The sequence below is a fragment of the Gossypium arboreum genome, chromosome 4 (genome assembly GCF_025698485.1).
Source record: "Gossypium arboreum isolate Shixiya-1 chromosome 4, ASM2569848v2, whole genome shotgun sequence".
Classification (NCBI taxonomy): Eukaryota; Viridiplantae; Streptophyta; class Magnoliopsida; order Malvales; family Malvaceae; genus Gossypium; species Gossypium arboreum.
In genome coordinates this window covers 41,980,376-41,997,786 of record NC_069073.1, presented here as the reverse complement: position 1 = coordinate 41,997,786, position 17,411 = coordinate 41,980,376, and the positions used below count along the sequence as shown (strand labels likewise).

The 17,411-nt window shown below is 36.5% G+C and overlaps 1 long non-coding RNA gene and 1 other non-coding gene across 2 annotated transcripts; one reads left to right on the top strand and one right to left on the bottom strand.

Moving 5' to 3' along the window:
* Nucleotides 1–411: 411 nt before the first annotated feature.
* On the bottom strand, nt 412–1,419 carry LOC128291864 (uncharacterized). The gene is made up of 2 exons (XR_008281809.1): nt 1,367–1,419; nt 412–642 (listed from the first exon to the last, which is right to left on the bottom strand). It is a non-coding gene; the product is annotated as an uncharacterized LOC128291864 (long non-coding RNA).
* A 5,605-nt stretch (nt 1,420–7,024) lies between these two features.
* LOC128292367 (small nucleolar RNA R71) lies at nt 7,025–7,130 on the top strand. The gene has a single exon (XR_008282351.1). It is a non-coding gene; the product is annotated as a small nucleolar RNA R71 (small nucleolar RNA).
* The last annotated feature ends 10,281 nt before the right edge of the window (nt 7,131–17,411 follow it).

The window sequence follows — 17,411 nt, the reverse complement described above, 5'->3', positions numbered from 1 at the left end:
AATCTGCACATATAAGGCATGACTCCTAATTATTTGGGGATAATTTATAGTGAATTTTTAAAGTCGCGACAGGGGACCCAGAAACCATTCTGGCCCTGTCTCACGAGAACTTTAATATCTCTCGGTATACTGATCATATGATCGTTTCGTTACTTTCATATGAAAATAGACTCGTCAAGGTTCGATCACATAATTTATTCACTATTTAACACCATTCCTACAAATTTTGGTGATTTTCCCCATCCACGTCACTGCAGCTGGCAGCATCTGTTTTTAAGGTAGGCTTTACCTAATTTGTAGTCTCCATGGGCCAACTATGGTCTTGCCATACATGGGTCCACATATGATCATATTTAGCCATTCCAATGGCTGATCATGTGACCAACACTCCCATTCCAATCCATAATCACATCATGAAACCATATATAATTACAAACCACAAATGGTCTAATTCCATACTCCACTATTACGAACCATTTTCGCATGGCCGTACACATATACATCACAAGTACTTAAAAATAACCGAGGGTAGTCCTATACATGCCATATCCGAACTCAACTAAAGGAGTACCAAAAAGGGCTTTGATAGTGTGGTTGACTTCAACTTCTATGATCCCGAATCCGATCGCTAACGAGCAAAATCTATAATCAGAGAAACAAAGAAACGGAGTAAGCAATTTATGCTTAGTAAGTTTCGAGCCATAATATACACACAACCAAAGCATAGCATTCAAGTACCTAAACAATAATTCATATGCACAATTTCTCAAAGACATGCTTACTTCACAATCCCAACTCTAATATTCATACACAAATAATGGCCTAGTTAATGCCGATAGCTCATTTATCATTAGAGCGAATATTCGTACGCATTTACTCATAGTGTGCAAAGCACACACAAAACATACCTTGTTGGGGATTTCACAAATGCAATAACTGAAAATTTTCCAGCAGCTTATAAATTTCAAATCACATACCTTCAGAGTTTATCCGGATATAGCTACTCGTTCAAAACACCTTCGGACATAGCCCGGTTATGGTAACCCGCACAAATGCCTTCGGGACTTAACCCGGATATCACAACTCGCACAATTGCCTTCGGGCTTAGCCCGGGTATCATAGCTCGCACAATTGCCTTCGGGCTTAGCCCGGATATCATAGCTCGCACAATTGCCTTCGGGCTTAGCCCGGATATCACTCGAACATTCATACACATCTTTGTTTCATTTTCACAACAAAACTTTTATGCACAATTCACTTAACAAAATATCATTTCGCTCAATGGCCATATACAAGGCAGAATTTCGATTGCTTATTACTTCATTCAATCGAATCAAAATCTAAGTTTCGATACTCGAAAACTTACCTCGGATGTTGTCGAACGATTCCGATGGCTATTCGACTACTTTTTCCTTCCCTTTATTGGATTTAGCTCCTTTTGCTCTTGAGCTTAATGAATACAAGTAGAAGTATTCAATATTTCTATCAATAATGTTTACTAGTAAATCACATTCGCATCTCATATCATCTCACTTTATTATAATTTATCATTCAACCTTTGAACCAAAACGCCATTATATGGCCACATATACATACATCCATATATTTAAGCTCAAGAATTTTAACATAACATCAAGTGCTCAAATTACTCATGTCGCCGATTACACATGGTCATAAATACACAAAATCAAAAATAATTTCAAGGTTTTTCACACTATACATGTACTAGGCCGAATGTACATGCAAATTTCACGACATTCTTCAACAAATTTCTTCTTTAAACAAACATATTTATCACTTTCTTCATAATCAAAATATCATGTGCAAACATATATACACATATAGGTGCATGGCGAATCTCAAGGTGTTCATAACCCTCTAAAACACAAATTTTACCAATCAAGTAACAAGCATAAATCATGCTCATGAATGCATCATGGCGAATACATCACAATCATACCCCATTGAACTTTGGTCATGGTTAAACAAAGAACTCAATGTCTTACTCAAGATTGCTACAAAGAAATTTCAAGAGTAGTCAATCCATCATTGCATGCATCATTAGCAAGCTTCACATTTAGCATGCAATGGCTTTAACACAATATCAACCTTGGCCAAATACCATTTTTCATGGCATAACAAGGATTTGAACCATGGCTAACATGCACATCAAGTTAGCAACCAAAACAAGCATGAATCTCATGACACAACCTCATACATACCTTAATCTTGATGCAAGTTTAGCCAAATCTCCTTCTAGATCTCTTCTAAACAAAGAAAATGAAGCAAAATCTCTTCTTCCTCTTAGGAATTTCGGCCAAAGGAAGGAGGGAAAAGATGAACAATTTTTTTGTTTTTTTCTTTCTTAGTCTTTGCTCAAAGAAAGGATGAATGACAACTTTTTTTTCTTTCTTTCTCTCTAGCTACGGCACCATGGGGGGGCATCCATGCTCATTTTTTTTTTCATTTCTTAATTCTTTCTACATAATGCACTAACTAAACATGTTGGAAACATGTCCCCTTGCCCATAATCTAGACATGGCCGGCCACTCATTCAAAATAAATGGAGTATTTGACATGCAACTCCATTTATTTTGCTTCATTCCTTTATTAACCTCTTGAAATTAGCTACATATTTTTAAATCCTTTCACATGAGTCCTTTTTCTTTCAATTCACAATCAAATTAACTAAATCAAAGAATTCAAAATTCACACATGAGCACACACATATTATAGGCATCAAAATAAATTTTAAATTATTTTTATGCCTTGGTTTTGTGGTACCGAAACCACATTCCGACTAGGGTCAATTTTGGGCTGTCACAATTAGTCCATCAGAGGTTGAAATTCAATCTGACTTGAGTTATGAAGAAGAACCGATTCGTATCCTAGCTCGTGAAGTGAAAGAGTTGCGAAACAAAAGGGTTCCGTTAGTAAAGGTGTTATGGCTCAAACACGGAATCGAAGAAGCTACTTGGGAAACCGAGAACTCTATAAAAGAACGATACCCAAACCTATTTACCGGTAAGATTTTCGGGGACGAAAATTTCTTAAGTGGGGGAGAGTTGTGACAGCCTAAATTGACCCTAGTCGAAAAGTGGTTTTGGGACCACGAAACTGAGTCTTATAAATAATTAAAAGTTATATTCTGTGTTTATGATTTGAGTAAATGCATGTGTGAAAGTTTCATGCATTAATTCGATCATTTTTATGTGGATTTATTAAAATGGACTTATATGAAACATTGTTGGAAAGTGAGAGGTTAATCTTACAATGGTCTATTAGTACATGCATTGAAAAGAGTGGTTTTGCATGTCAATTTACCCATAATGAACATAGTGGCCGGCCAAGAAAAGATAATGCTCCACCAATTCAAATTTAAAACAATTTTGTATTAACAAATGAATTAATAATTGTAATAAAATGAATTAAATAAAAGAGAAGAAAGAGGATGGTGTTCATCTTCTTCTCCTACCTCTCTCAAGCCGAAACAAAGAGGAAAAATAAGGGAAAACTTACCTAGAGCAATTTGGCATTCATCTTTAGCTATTAGGAGGTAAGCTTTGAATTTTTTGCTTTGGCTTTATATTATGCTAAGTTAATTTGTGAATGCACTCTTGGTAATGTCGAGAAAGTTGAGATTTCCTATGGTGATTTAAGCAAGATGCCGAATGATTAAATGTTGGAATTAGGGGCTATTTTCATGATGCAGGGAACAATGGGGGAATGACTAGAATGGGGTAAAGATTTTTGGATGAGTAGCTTAGAGACACCTTGTACATTCGGTCAAAAATTGAGTCTATTTAGAATGTTAACTTCTTCCTCTATGATTATTTTTCCTTGCATGTTAAATGGTTCTTGATAAGGCCAAATAAGTTATGAAAGTTTTTATAAATGTATGAAGTTCAAGGTGCAAAAATTTTAGTCTTGATGTTATGAATAATTCGGTTGAAATAAGGAGAATGGGAGTTGTCATTTAGGTTAAGATCAAAGAAATTAATCTTGTTAAAACTTTAAACTAATAATGCCCATATGTGTGATAGCCGAACATAGACTTTGTTTAAAGTCTTGGTCAAAGGCCGGTTAAGTGTTTTGAATGGATATCTAAGTGTTAAATAATAAAACTCTTGATGACTTGGGTTATATAGCATTCGGCCAAAGACTATATGGGCTTGCTAATTCGGTTTAAGTGAAGAAAATATGGTAGAGAGATATGACTAAATTGTGGACTTTGACAATTTAAATGATGCATTTGAATTGTGTACCGACTTGGGATGATATGTGTTTCCATATGAAGTTAGATGGTGTTGATGAAATTTGATAATGCATGATGTTTAAATAGTATTGTACAAGGTCATTGTACTTAGATTGTATGACATACATGTATTGAATGGAATTGCCCAAGTGAAAAATAATTAAATAAATTTATTTGTTTAAATTTAAGCTCAAGAGCAAAGGGGAACTAAATCTGATAAAGGAAAGGAAAAAGTAGTCGAATAGCTGTTGAAATCGTTCGACAACAACCGAGGTAAGTCTTCAAGCAATGGAACTTAGTTTATGATTTGTTTAAGTCATGACATATAAGCATAACAAATAAACGGTGATATAATGAATCTACTTGAGTTACATATATTGAGGTAATTAGTTTATACTTATAACGGGCATCCGAATGCGAATAGAGGTCATGTTATGCAGCAAGTCAAAATCATGCTCTTTGTATGTGTCTATTGAGCCGAAATTGGTAAGGTTTGATAAATGTCTTGTGTTTGAGCTTTAGTAATAAAAATGAAATAAGGATGTGTCATGATTTATTGATATATGTGCATGATTATTCGGATGATAACAGGGCTAAGTCCCGAAAGCATTTGTGCGAGTTACTATTACCGGGCTAAGTCCCGAAGGCATTTGTGTGAGTTACTATAACCGGGCTATGTCCTGAAGGCATTTGTACGAGTTACTATATCTGGGCTAAGTCCCGAAGGCATTTGTGCGATTTACTATATCCGGCTAAGTCCCAAGGCATTTGTGCGAGTTACTATAACCAAGCTAAATCAAGGCATTTGAGCGAGTAGCTATATCCGCTAATTCGAAGGTACTTGGTTTGGGAATGAGCAATCTCACCGTAATAATTTCAATTAATACGCCGTAAAACCCCAACGATGAGGTATGTTTTGTATATGCATCGAATAATTGATTCCTTTTAAATAGTATTCGCTCAATCGATTAACAAACTTCCTACCTTTAGTCAAGTTGATTCCTTATGTATGAATATAAGGGTTGGAAATGTGAAGTAGGTATGATTGTGAGAATATGTGTATATGAAATTATTCGTTTAGTCATATGAATGCTATACTTGATTGTGCATGATTTCATTACTCAAAACTTACTAAGCATTAAATGCTTATTCCGTTTCTTTGATTCTTTGTTTTATAGATTTTGGTTCGTCACCATCGGATTCGGAGTGTCAAAGTCGAAGTCATCCACACTATCAAAGCCCTTTTGGTACTCTTTTAGTTGAACTCTGAAAATGGCATGTATAGGACTACCCTTTTGTTGTTGGTCATTTACCTTTCGGTAATGTATATATTTGGTTAACCATGCGAAAATGGCTTATATATATTTTGAGCATAGCGTTATAATCATTTTGTGTGATGATCATGGAGTGTTATGGAAATGTTGGTAACGATTAGCCATTGGAATGGTTAATCACGATCATTTTGGTGCTATGTATGACAAAATTTTAGTTGATCCATGGAAAACCATGAAATAGGTAAAGTTTACCTTAAAAATAGATGCTGACAGCAGCAGTGATGTGGATGTGAAAAATCGGTAAAAATAGTAGGAATAGAATTAAATAGTGAATAAATTATTTAATCAAACCATGATGAATCTATTTTCATATGAAAGTAACGAAACGATCATATGAGCCGTATTTTGTGAGATGTTTAAGTTTTCGTGAAACAGGGCCAGAGCGATTTCTGGATCCCCTATTCCGACTTTGGAAATTCACTATAAATTAACCAGAGATAATTATAAGTCATGCACTATATTTACAGATTCCTTTTCGAGTCTAGTTTCTTTAAAAACAAATGGAGTAAGTATTGAAGCCCTGTACAGGGAGATATCTAAGTCGTAATGCATGAAGGTCAGAGTAGTCGAAAATTCTAGAAAAAAATTTGTAGATGCACATATGAGTTTAGTTTCATGAAAAATTTACGGAACTGGTTTTCGAGTTTTGGAACTCGAGATATGATTTTTAAGGTGACAGTGACGCAGTTAGCCAGCTTGTCTGCAAATTTTTAAAATGGACTGTGCAAATAAATGAATTAAGTTTGTTAGCACCTCGTGTTCGACTCCGGCAACGGTCTCGGGTACGGGGTGTTACACTATCTGAGTTTCAAGCCCTTGGATTGACGCTTGTTGATTTTTAAGGGCTGTCTTGGTATTCTAGAAATGAGTTTCTGAAACCGATATGAATTTTGTTAACATCTCCTCAATTTCTTGCTAGTAAGGTGGTTGTTGAAAACCCGGAGGATGTTGTGGCGTCTGATTCCCTTGATCGCCCCACGAGAAATTGGGATAGTTCCTCCAACCTGCATTATAAGTGTTACTATACGGGTTATTTTAGGGTCTAGAGTTATTGTTACCCATATATTGGACTTGTTCCTCCTCGATGCTAGGGTTTAAGGGTTGATATTATGTGCATGCTCCTCCTCTATTCGAATCGCACCTCATCACTGGATGTACCTGAGTAGAACCACACAAACTGTCAATCTTTTTATTTAAGAGTTCTACTTGGTTAGATAGCATAGTAACCGCATCGAGGTTGAAAGCACCAGCTGCTTTCGTCGGCTTTGTCCTCATAACTTGCCACTGATAGTTATTCAGTGACATCTCCTCAATAAATTCGTAAGCCACCTTGGGTGTCTTATTATTGATAGTTCCACCAGCGGCTGCGTCAATCATCTGCCGAGTCGAAGGGTTCAGGCTATTATGAAACGTTTGGACCTGTAGCCAGAGTGTTAACCCATGGTGAGGGTATCTTCGCAAAAGGTCCTTGTATCTCTCCCATGCATCATAGAGTATTTCTAAATCCATCTGTACAAAAGAGGAGAAATCATTATGTAATTTGGCTATTTTAGCCGATAGAAAATATTTTAATAAAATTTTTTTAGTCATCTATTACCAAGTAGTGATCGATTCTCGTGGCAACGAGTTCAACCACGGTTTAGCCTTATTTCTCAACGAAAAGGGAAACAACCGAAGGTGAATGGTGTCATCAGAAATGCCATTAATTTTAAAAGTGTCGCAAAACTCTAAGAAATTTGACAAGTGAGCGTTGGGATCCTCGTCTTGCAAACCATCAAACTGAACAAACTGTTGGATCATTTGAATGGTGTTAAGTTTCAGTTCAAAATTATTTACAGCAACAGTAGGCCTAACTATGCTCAATTCAGTTCCTGTTAAATTAGGTTTAGCATAATCATACATAGTGTGTGGAGTAGGATTCTGATTTACTGGATCAACAGCAATAGCAGGAGGTAGCAGATTTTCTTGGTTTTCAGCCATCTCCTCAGTTGTGGTTGAAGTGTCGTCCTCTTGCTCGTCCTCTGTGTATCTTAAGCTTCGCCTTCTTTCTCTTCAATTTTTCCAAACTGTGCAGTTGATCTCACCGTCAAAAAGTAGTGGTTCTGACGGGTTTTTTCTGGTCATAAACTAGATAAACCTGTCAGAAGAAAATAAATGAAGAATTAGAAAATAAAATAAAAATTTAAAGTGCAATAAAAGTAAAATGACTAAAGTAATAAAAATCGAGTGTTCCTAATATCCTAGTTCCCCGGCAACGGCGCCAAAGACTTGATGCGTGATATTCGTGACAGATTTTAAAAATTTATAAATGAATTATTCTTGAGACTAACTTATTATCACGATTAAGACAAGTGTACCTATCGAACAGTAGTATAGTTCAGCAAGACCGGATATTCGAACCTAAAGGAACCACGAGTACTAGTATTTACTTCCTTTTTATTATCTAGCCTAAAAATTAAGAGGTTTGGTTATCTAAACTAATTACTAAACTAAGAATGCATAGAAAGAAAATTTGAGAAAATTCAATTGATTAAGACAATACCTAAGGAAAAATCCACCTAGACTTCACTTGTTATTTGACTCTGAATCAGACGATTTATTTATTTGACTTGATCCGTAGAAATCCCTAAGTTATATTATTATCTCTCTCGAGACTAATAACGTCTAACCCTAGGTTGAATAATTGAAATCTCTTTCTAATTAACACCCTAGAATTGCATTAACTCGATCTATGGATTCCCTTATTAGGTTTTACCCTAATCTGGCAAAATCTTGTTACCTTATCTCTAGGCGTGCAATCAACTCCGCTTGATTATGAAAAATTTACTCTTAGACAGGGTCTATTCCTCCTCTGAATAAGAGCTTAACTTGAATCAATATCCTGGAATATCAAAACAAGAATTAAGAACACATAATTAAGAACAAGTCAAATATTTATCATACAATTCAGATAATAATAACAAGATCCATCTTAGGTTTCATTTTCCTTAGGTATTTAGGGGGTTTAGTTCATACTTATGAAAGAAAACATCTCAAAAGCACAAGGATAACAAAACATAAGAAAACCCAAAACTCCTGAAGGGACTTGAAGGGAGATCTTCAGTCTTGATGATGAATCTCGCTTCTGAGATGAATCAATTGGCTTTCCTTGAGTTATTCCTTGCTTCCTACTCTGCGTCCCCCTCTTAAGTGCCTTCTCAGGTGTTTAAATAGGTTTTAGACTACCTAAGAGCCCCCAAAATTGGCCTATTCTGAATAAGGTTATACTTGGGCTCGACAAGGACACACCCATGTGACACGCCCGTGTGCGATTACTCCAGCCCGTGGTCAAGGTTGTTGAACAGGCACGGCCGTGTAGTATACCCGTGTAAGTCATGCTTCAATCCTGCCAAAGGGACACGGCTATGTGACACGCCAATTTGAGATAGTCCAGGCCGTGTTGATTTCCCATGTGGGTCCATTTTCTCCGTTTTCGGCTCGTTTCTCACTCTTTTTACTCTCCTATGCTCACCTAAGTATAAAACATGAAATTAAAGGATTAGGAGCATCGAATTCACCAATTCTAAGGAGAAACCATCCATAAATGTGCTAAGCATGGGATAAAAAATATGTATAAATTATAGTTTATCACCTATACATGCTATTGATCAAAATAAAAGTATCTATATACCAAAGTTGGACAAGATGATAGTGTGCTGAATCTCCGACCGTTTTCCAATCTTTACGAGTTCGCGAGCTCTGTAAGACAGTGAAAAGAGAGGAGAAAGCATTTACATGCTTAGTAAGTTCGAATAACTAGAAAGTAAACTTAATGATTAATTAGCATGCAACCATATTAGGCAACAATACCAGCAAGCACGGAATTGTTTCCCTATCACATGCACTCAATCAACAAGATAGTCACATAACAATACACCATGTAACTTGCCTAAGATGAGCTCACCATTCAACATTTTCATTTTTATATTTCTGTTAATCCCGTTGAGTTTCCTAGAAATCTCGATGATTACCCATTTACCATCAAGTCATAAGAGCGATCATCTCATGTATGCACTCCCGCGAACCTCGCACATTTCGGAAGGATTACCAGTCTAGTTAAATCCCCGTAATATCAACTCATAAGGTGATGTGAGGATTACCAGTCTAGGCTAAATCCCTTATAGCGACAAACACCCTTAATGAGCTCGGATCTGAATTACCAGTCCAGGTTAAATTCAGACCCTAATCGGATTACCTCTCCGGGCTAAATCCACAATGCACACATATTCTTAGGGAGGCTCGATCACTTAAAGAACACCCATTCGGGCTAGATCCTTTCTATATTTGAGATCAATGGATTTCCTATCTGAGCTAAATCCTTTCTGCAACACATGCAGGATCTCAAGTCACATGTAAATCATGGTTTACCCATCAGACTTCCTTTTTAACCTCAACCGGGACATGTATCATAATGACATTATTAATAACACATTTCATGGATTTTCATGCCATCATCAAATACAATATTCATACATTCATAAAACATGCAATTAGGTATATTATGAGTTTACTTTAAGTTAATCAAACTTACCCGGTATTCATCTCGGTTTCACGTTTCGGTTATTCTGAAACTTTTCGTTTTCCTCGATCGACCTTCAAAATTTGTTCCTCAGGGTCTATAACAATAAAAATGAATCATTAATACCTCACATTATTCGTTTCAAGTCTAAATTTCACCCCCGGACAAAATGACTGTTTTGCACCTAACCTTTCACATTTTTACGATTTAGTCCCTAGGATCATATATTGAATGCATGCAATTTCTACCTTACCCAAGCCTAGCTAAATGCTTTTCCCTCTTATGGCAGCCCACAATTTTCTATTATTTCACAGTTCTACCACATATTTTACACCTTTTGCAAAAAAGTCCTTTTAGGGGTTTTTCATGAAAATACCTAAGAAAAGATGTTTAACACACATCCAACTTTCATATTCCTCCATAAAACATCAAAGAATAATCATGTCACACATGGTTCACTTTGAAAACATGAACCCTAACTTAAAATATGGGTAGAAATGGAGAGAGTAAGCTACCGGGATTTTAAAAATACAAAGAACATTAAAAACAAGGCTTGAGAGCACTTACTTTTGAGCTTGAAAATTTTGAAAACCCTAGCTATGGAGGGCTTGGGAATTTTGAATGGATGAGGGAGAAGATTGGGTGATTTTTGCCTTAATTTTCCCATTTTATTTCATTAGTTAGCCAAATGACCAAAATGCCCTTAATCCCTTTCTTTAAAATTTCATCCGTACATGCCCATTTTTGTCTAAAAACTTATAAATTGGGAAAATTGCTCTTTAAGACCTTCTAATTAATAATCTAAAGTAATTTCATACAAATTGCTTCTAGAATCCACGTTTTACAATTTATTCGATTTGGTCCTTATTTTTCAATTGGACACCTTACTCATAAAATTTCTTCATGAAACTTTAACACATGCATTTTCTAATATTCTAGACCTTATAATAATCATAAAATAAATATTTCAACGTCAGATTTGTGGTCCCGAAACCACTGTTCCGACTAGGCCCTATTTCAGGATGTTACATTTCTCCCCCCTTAGGGACTTTCGTCCTCGAAAGTCTTACCAGTAAACAGGTTAGGATATTGGCTTCTTATGGTTTCCTTCAGCTCCCATGTAGCCTCTTCTACACCATGTCAATGCCATAAGACTTTTACCAAAGCCACATCCTTATTTCTCAACTGTTTAGCCTCACGAGCTAAAATCTTAACTAGTTCTTCACCATAAGTCATGTCCGGTCTAATTTCAATCTCTATCGGTGAAATTACATGAGAGGGGTCTGATCGATATCGTTTTAACATAGATGCATGAAACAGGTCGTGTATCTTTTCCAGTTCGGGTGGCAATGCCAAACGATAGGCTAATAGTCCAACTCTTTCAGTGATCTCATACGGTCTGATAAATCGCAGACTCAGTTTGCCCTTTAGGCCAAATCTCAACACCTTTTTCCATGAAGATACTTTCAAGAATACTCTATCTCTAGCTTAGAACTCAATCCCTTTTCTTTTCAGATCAGCATATGACTTTTGCCTATCTGATGCCGCTTTTAAACAGTCACGTATCACTTTAACCTTTTTTTCAGTTTCCTTAATTAGATCAACTCCGTGAATCTGACTCTCCTTGAGTTTTGTTCAATACAATGGAGTTCGACACTTCCTTCCATACAATGCCTTATAAGGCGCCATCTTTAAACTCATTTGAAAGCTATTGTTGTAGGCGAATTCTACCAATGGCAGGTATTTTTCTGAAATTTAAGGATGCAATATCGCAACATATCCTTAAGAATTTGAATCATCTGCTTAGACTAGCCATCGGTCTACAGGTGAAAAGTGGTACTAAAGCTTAACTTTGTACCCAAGGCTTCTTGTAGCTTTTTCTAGAATCTCGAAGTGAATCTCGGGTCTCTATCTAAATAATCGATAATGGTACCCCGTGTAATCTCACAATCTCAGGTATATACAAGTCGGCCAATTTCTTAAGTGAATAATCTGTCCTTACCAGAATAAAATAAGCCGACTTTGTCAACTTATCCACCACAACCCATATAATCCATATAGCATCTTTCTTTTTCGGGGTCAATGGTAATCCTGTTACAAAGTCCATAGTAACTTTGTCCTACTTCCATTCGAGGACCATTATAGGTTGTAACAAACCTGAAGGTACTTGATGTTCAGCTTTGACTTGCTAACATATTCAGCATTTCGATACAAATTCAAAGATATCTCTCTTCATGCTGTCCTACCAGTACATTTTCTTCAAATCATTATACACCTTGGTACTTCCCAGATGAATAGACAAATGGCTATCATGTGCTTCTTGCAAAATTCTCTAAATAATTTCATCATTCCTTGGTACACAAACTCTTTCTCTGAACATTAAACATTCATCAGGACCAATTTGAAAGTCTGGTTCAATGCCTGACTCACATTGAGTTCTTTTAGCTTGTAGGTCATTATCATTAGTTTGAGCATCATAAATATCCTGAAGAAATGTCGGCCTAGCCCTTAGCTCTGCCAAGACTGAACCATCATCAAACAACGCTAATCGAGTGCCTATGGCAATCAGTGCTAACAAGGATTTTCTACTTAACATGTCGGTGACCACATTTTCTTTTCCAGGGTGGTAATCGATGATCAACTCATGTCAAAATCCTAGAACTGACTAAATCATAGATCTGATACCACTAAATGTAACACCCCTTACCCGTACCCTAGACTGAAACTAGGTTCGAGGCGTTACCAGACATGTACTTGAACATTTTTGGGAAATACGGGTTATAAAATTTTGTTCCAATTTGAAACCATTCAAACAACATCTTAGTGTCCCTATTATGGGCCTACAAGGCCTAAATCAAACATTGAAAAGGGTCTGGGACTAGACCGAGAACTTGACAAAGTTCTTAGAAAATTTTCTAGGTTAAGCCTCACACGCCCGTGTGGAGGCAATGCACACGCCCGTGTGCTTTAGGACACGTTTGTGTCCTACACCCGTGTTAAATTTCTAAAAAATATTTTCCATTTCGAACCTACAGGGGTTTTCACATGGCCAAGCACACACTCGTGCCCCTAACCCGGGTCCTTCACATGGCCTAGACACGTCCATGTGGTCGCTCGTGTCTAAAAACTTGCTTATTTTGTTTATGACGTCAGCATACTTTTAGGGGTACACGGCCAAGACACACGCCCGTGTGCTAGACCGTGCCCTCCACACGGTTGAGACACACGGCCGTGTCTCTACCCGTGTGTTTACTACCATGCATTCTGACTTAAAAGTTTTAGGTGCAGGGGACACACGGCCATACCACAGGCCCATGGGGTAATCCGTGTGTCACACATGGCCTAGACACACGCTCGTGTGTCTACCCGTGTGAACCTTGTTAGGAATTTTCTAAGCCTTTGGTCACCCTCTATCAACCCCATACTCTTATAGGTTCCCATAATACATAACAAGGCCTAATTATACAACTTGAATGACCTTGACAAACCTCATTGCATGTAAACTTCATCTCATCAGTTTTACATATGCTAGGTTATTCCCTTTGTATTAAGGATTTCTGTGCCTTTAAATACTTTTAACATTGGCTCATTATTATTACTCATTGCCAATTATGACCTAGTCATCCCATGTGATTTGGTCACATTACTTGTATGTAAATGTGGTAGGCCATATTTCATCCTCACTAGCACAATTGAATATAAACATGCACAAATTTGTAGGTCATAACCTACATCAACATGAGCCAATTCCCATGGCCATATACAAGTGAACATGTATACCTTTACAAGCCTTCATATTGTCAAATCAAATGACACTTATAACAAAATAAACAAAAGGCCTATACATGCCATTGATCAAAATAAAAGTATTTATATACCAAAGCTGGACAAGATGATAGTGTGTTGAATCTCCAATCGTTTTCCAACCTTTACGAGTCTGCGAGCTATGTAAGACAGGGAAAAGAGAAGGGTAGGGATTTACATGCTTAGTAAGCCCGAATAACTAGAAAGTAAACTTACTGATTAATTAGCATGCAATGATATTAGGCAATAAGACCAACAAGGACGGAATGGTTTCCTTATCACATGCACTTAATCAATAAGATAGTCACATAACAATGCACCATGTAACTTGTCTAAGATGAGATCACCATTCAACGGTTTCATTTTTATATCTCATGTTAATCCCGTTGAGTTTCCTAGAAATCTCGATGGATTACCCATTTACCGTCAAGTCATAAGAGCGATTATCTCATGTATGCACTCCCGCGAATCTCGCATCTTACGATGAGATTACCAGTCTAGGCTAAATCCCTTATAGTGACAAACATCCTTAATAAGCTCAGATCTGAATTACCAGTCCGGGCTAAATTTAGACCCTAATCGGATTACTTCTCCGGGCTAAATCCACAATTCATACATATTCTTCTTGAGGCTCGATTACTCAATGAACACCCGTCCAGGCTAGATCCTTTCTATATTTGAGATCAAAAGATTACCTGTCCGGGTTAAATCCTTTCTACGACACATACAAGATCTCAAGTCGCATGGAAATCATGGTTTACCCATCGGACTTCCTTTTTAACCTCAACCGGGACGTTTATCATAATAACATTATTAATAACAGATTTCATGGATTTTCATGCCATCATAAAATACAATATTCATATATTAATGAAACATGCAATTAGGTATATTATGATAAGTTATTCAAACTTACCTGGTATTCGTCTTGGTTTCGCGTTTCGGTTATTTCGAAACCTTTCGTTTTCCTCGATCGACCTCTAAAATTTATTCCTCGGGGTCTATCACAATAAAAATGCATCATTAATACCTCATATTATTCCTTTCGAGTCTAAATTTCATCGCCAGACAAAATGACCGTTTTGCCCCTAACCTTTCACATTTTTACGATTTAGTCCTTAGGCTCATATAATGGTATGCATGCAATTTCTACCTTACCCAAGCCAAGCCGAATGTTTTTCCCTCTTATGGAAGCCTACAGTTTTCCATTATTTCACATTTCTACCACATATTTTACACCTTTTGCAAAAAGGTCCTTTTAGGGGTTTTTCATGAAAATCACCTAGGAAAAGATGTTTAACACACATCCAACTTTCATATTCCTCCATAAAACATCAAAGAATAAACATGTCACACATGGGTCACTTTGCAAACATGAACCTTAACTTAAAATATAGGTAGAAATGGAGAGAGTAAGCTACCGAGATTTTAAAAATACAAAGAACATTAAAAACAGGGCTTGAGAGCACTTACTTTTGAGCTTGAAAATGTTGAAAACCCTAGCTATGGAGGGCTTGGGAATTTTGAATGGATGAGGGAGAAGATTGGGTGATTTTTGCCTTAATTTTCCCATTTTATTTCATTAATTAGCCAAATGACCAAAATGCCCTTAATCCCTTTCTTTAAAATTTCATCCGTACATGCCCATTTTTGTCCAAAAACATAGAAATTGGGGAAATTGATCTTTAAGACCTTCTAATTAATAATCTAAAGTAATTTCAAAAAAATTGCTTCTAGAATCCACGTTTTACAATTTATTCGATTTGGTCCTTATTTTCCAATTGGACACCTTACTCATAAAATTTCTTCATAAAACTTTAACACATGCATATTCTCGTATTCTAGACCTTATAATAATCATAAAATATATATTTCAACGTCAAATTTGTTGTCCCAAAACCACTGTTCCAACTAGGCCCTATTTCAAGATGTTACATCAAATTCTTGGAGTAGAAGTACCCATCAGATCAATCTTAGCTTGGCATCTTTTTTGGTAAGTAAATATTTAATTATCGAATGATCCATATAGATAGTCACTTGGTACCTACAATATAAGATCAAAACTTGTCAAAAGCAAATACAATAGCAAGTAACTCTTTCTCTGTTATCGTATAATTGAATTGAGTTCTCGTCAGAGTCCGACCTGTATAGCAGATGGGGTGAAAAACTTTGTTCCTTTGTTGGCCCATCACAACTCCTATCGCCAAGTCACTTCGCCATACATTAACTCAAATGGTAGATCCCAGTCTGGTGTGACAATAATTCGTCTGAAACTAACTGATTCTTTAGAACATTAAATTCTTTTAAGCATTCTTCATCAAATTTGAATATCGTGTCCTCCAATAATTTGCATAAGGGTTTAGAAATTTTGGAAAAGTCCTTGATGAATCTTCGATAGAATTTGATATGTCCCGAAAAGCTCCTAACATCCTTTACAGATGTTGGAGGTGGGCATTTCTCAAGAACATCTACCTTTTCTTTGTCTACCTTGATACTATGTCTCGTTATTCGATGCCCCAAAATAATCCCTTCTTGTATTATGAAATGACACTTTTCCCAATTGAGTTCAAGGTTTGTTTCTTCGCATCGCCTTAGTACCTTGGCTAGATTTGCTAAGCAATCATCATAAGTATCTCCAAACACTGAAAAATTATCCATAAAAACTTCCAAATACTTCTCAACCATGTTAGTGAAGATAGCCATCATACATCTTTGAAATGTAGTAGGTGCATTACATAAACCAAATTGCTTGCATCTAATTGCAAATGTACCATACGGGCATGTGAATGTTGTTTTCTGTTGATCCTCTAGTGCTACAGTGATCTGATTATACCCTGAGTAACCATTGAGAAAATAGTAATAGTCTTGCCCCGCGAGTTTATCCAGCATCTAGTCCAATAATAGCAAAGGAAACTGATCTTTCCTAGTTGTCTTGATCATCTTTCGGTAATCTATGCAAATTATGCATGCAGTAACTATTCTGATCGGTATTAGTTCATTATTCTCATTTTCAATGATCGTAATACCTCCTTTCTTTGGCACGTACTGGTCCAAACTTACCCATGAATTGTCTGATATGGGATAAATTATGCCTACATCTAACCATTTTATGCTCTCTTTCTTTACCATGTCCTTCATAATGGGATTCAATCTTTGTTGTCCATTAACCATCCCTTTTTCATCATTTTCTAGGATGATTTTGTGCATGCAAATGGATGGGCTAATACCATGGATATTGGCTATAGTCTATCTGATAGCCTTCTTGAATTGTTTCAACACTGAAATGATTTTCTCTTCCTACTCTTCAATTAACTCTGCTGAAACAATCACAGGCAAAGTCGAAGTGTTACAGAAATAAACATATATTAAATGTGAGGGAAGTACCTTAAGTTCTAATTTAGGTGGCTCTCAATTGACGCTTTTGGTTGAACATAATCTCTACTTTTTCATTCCAAAGATT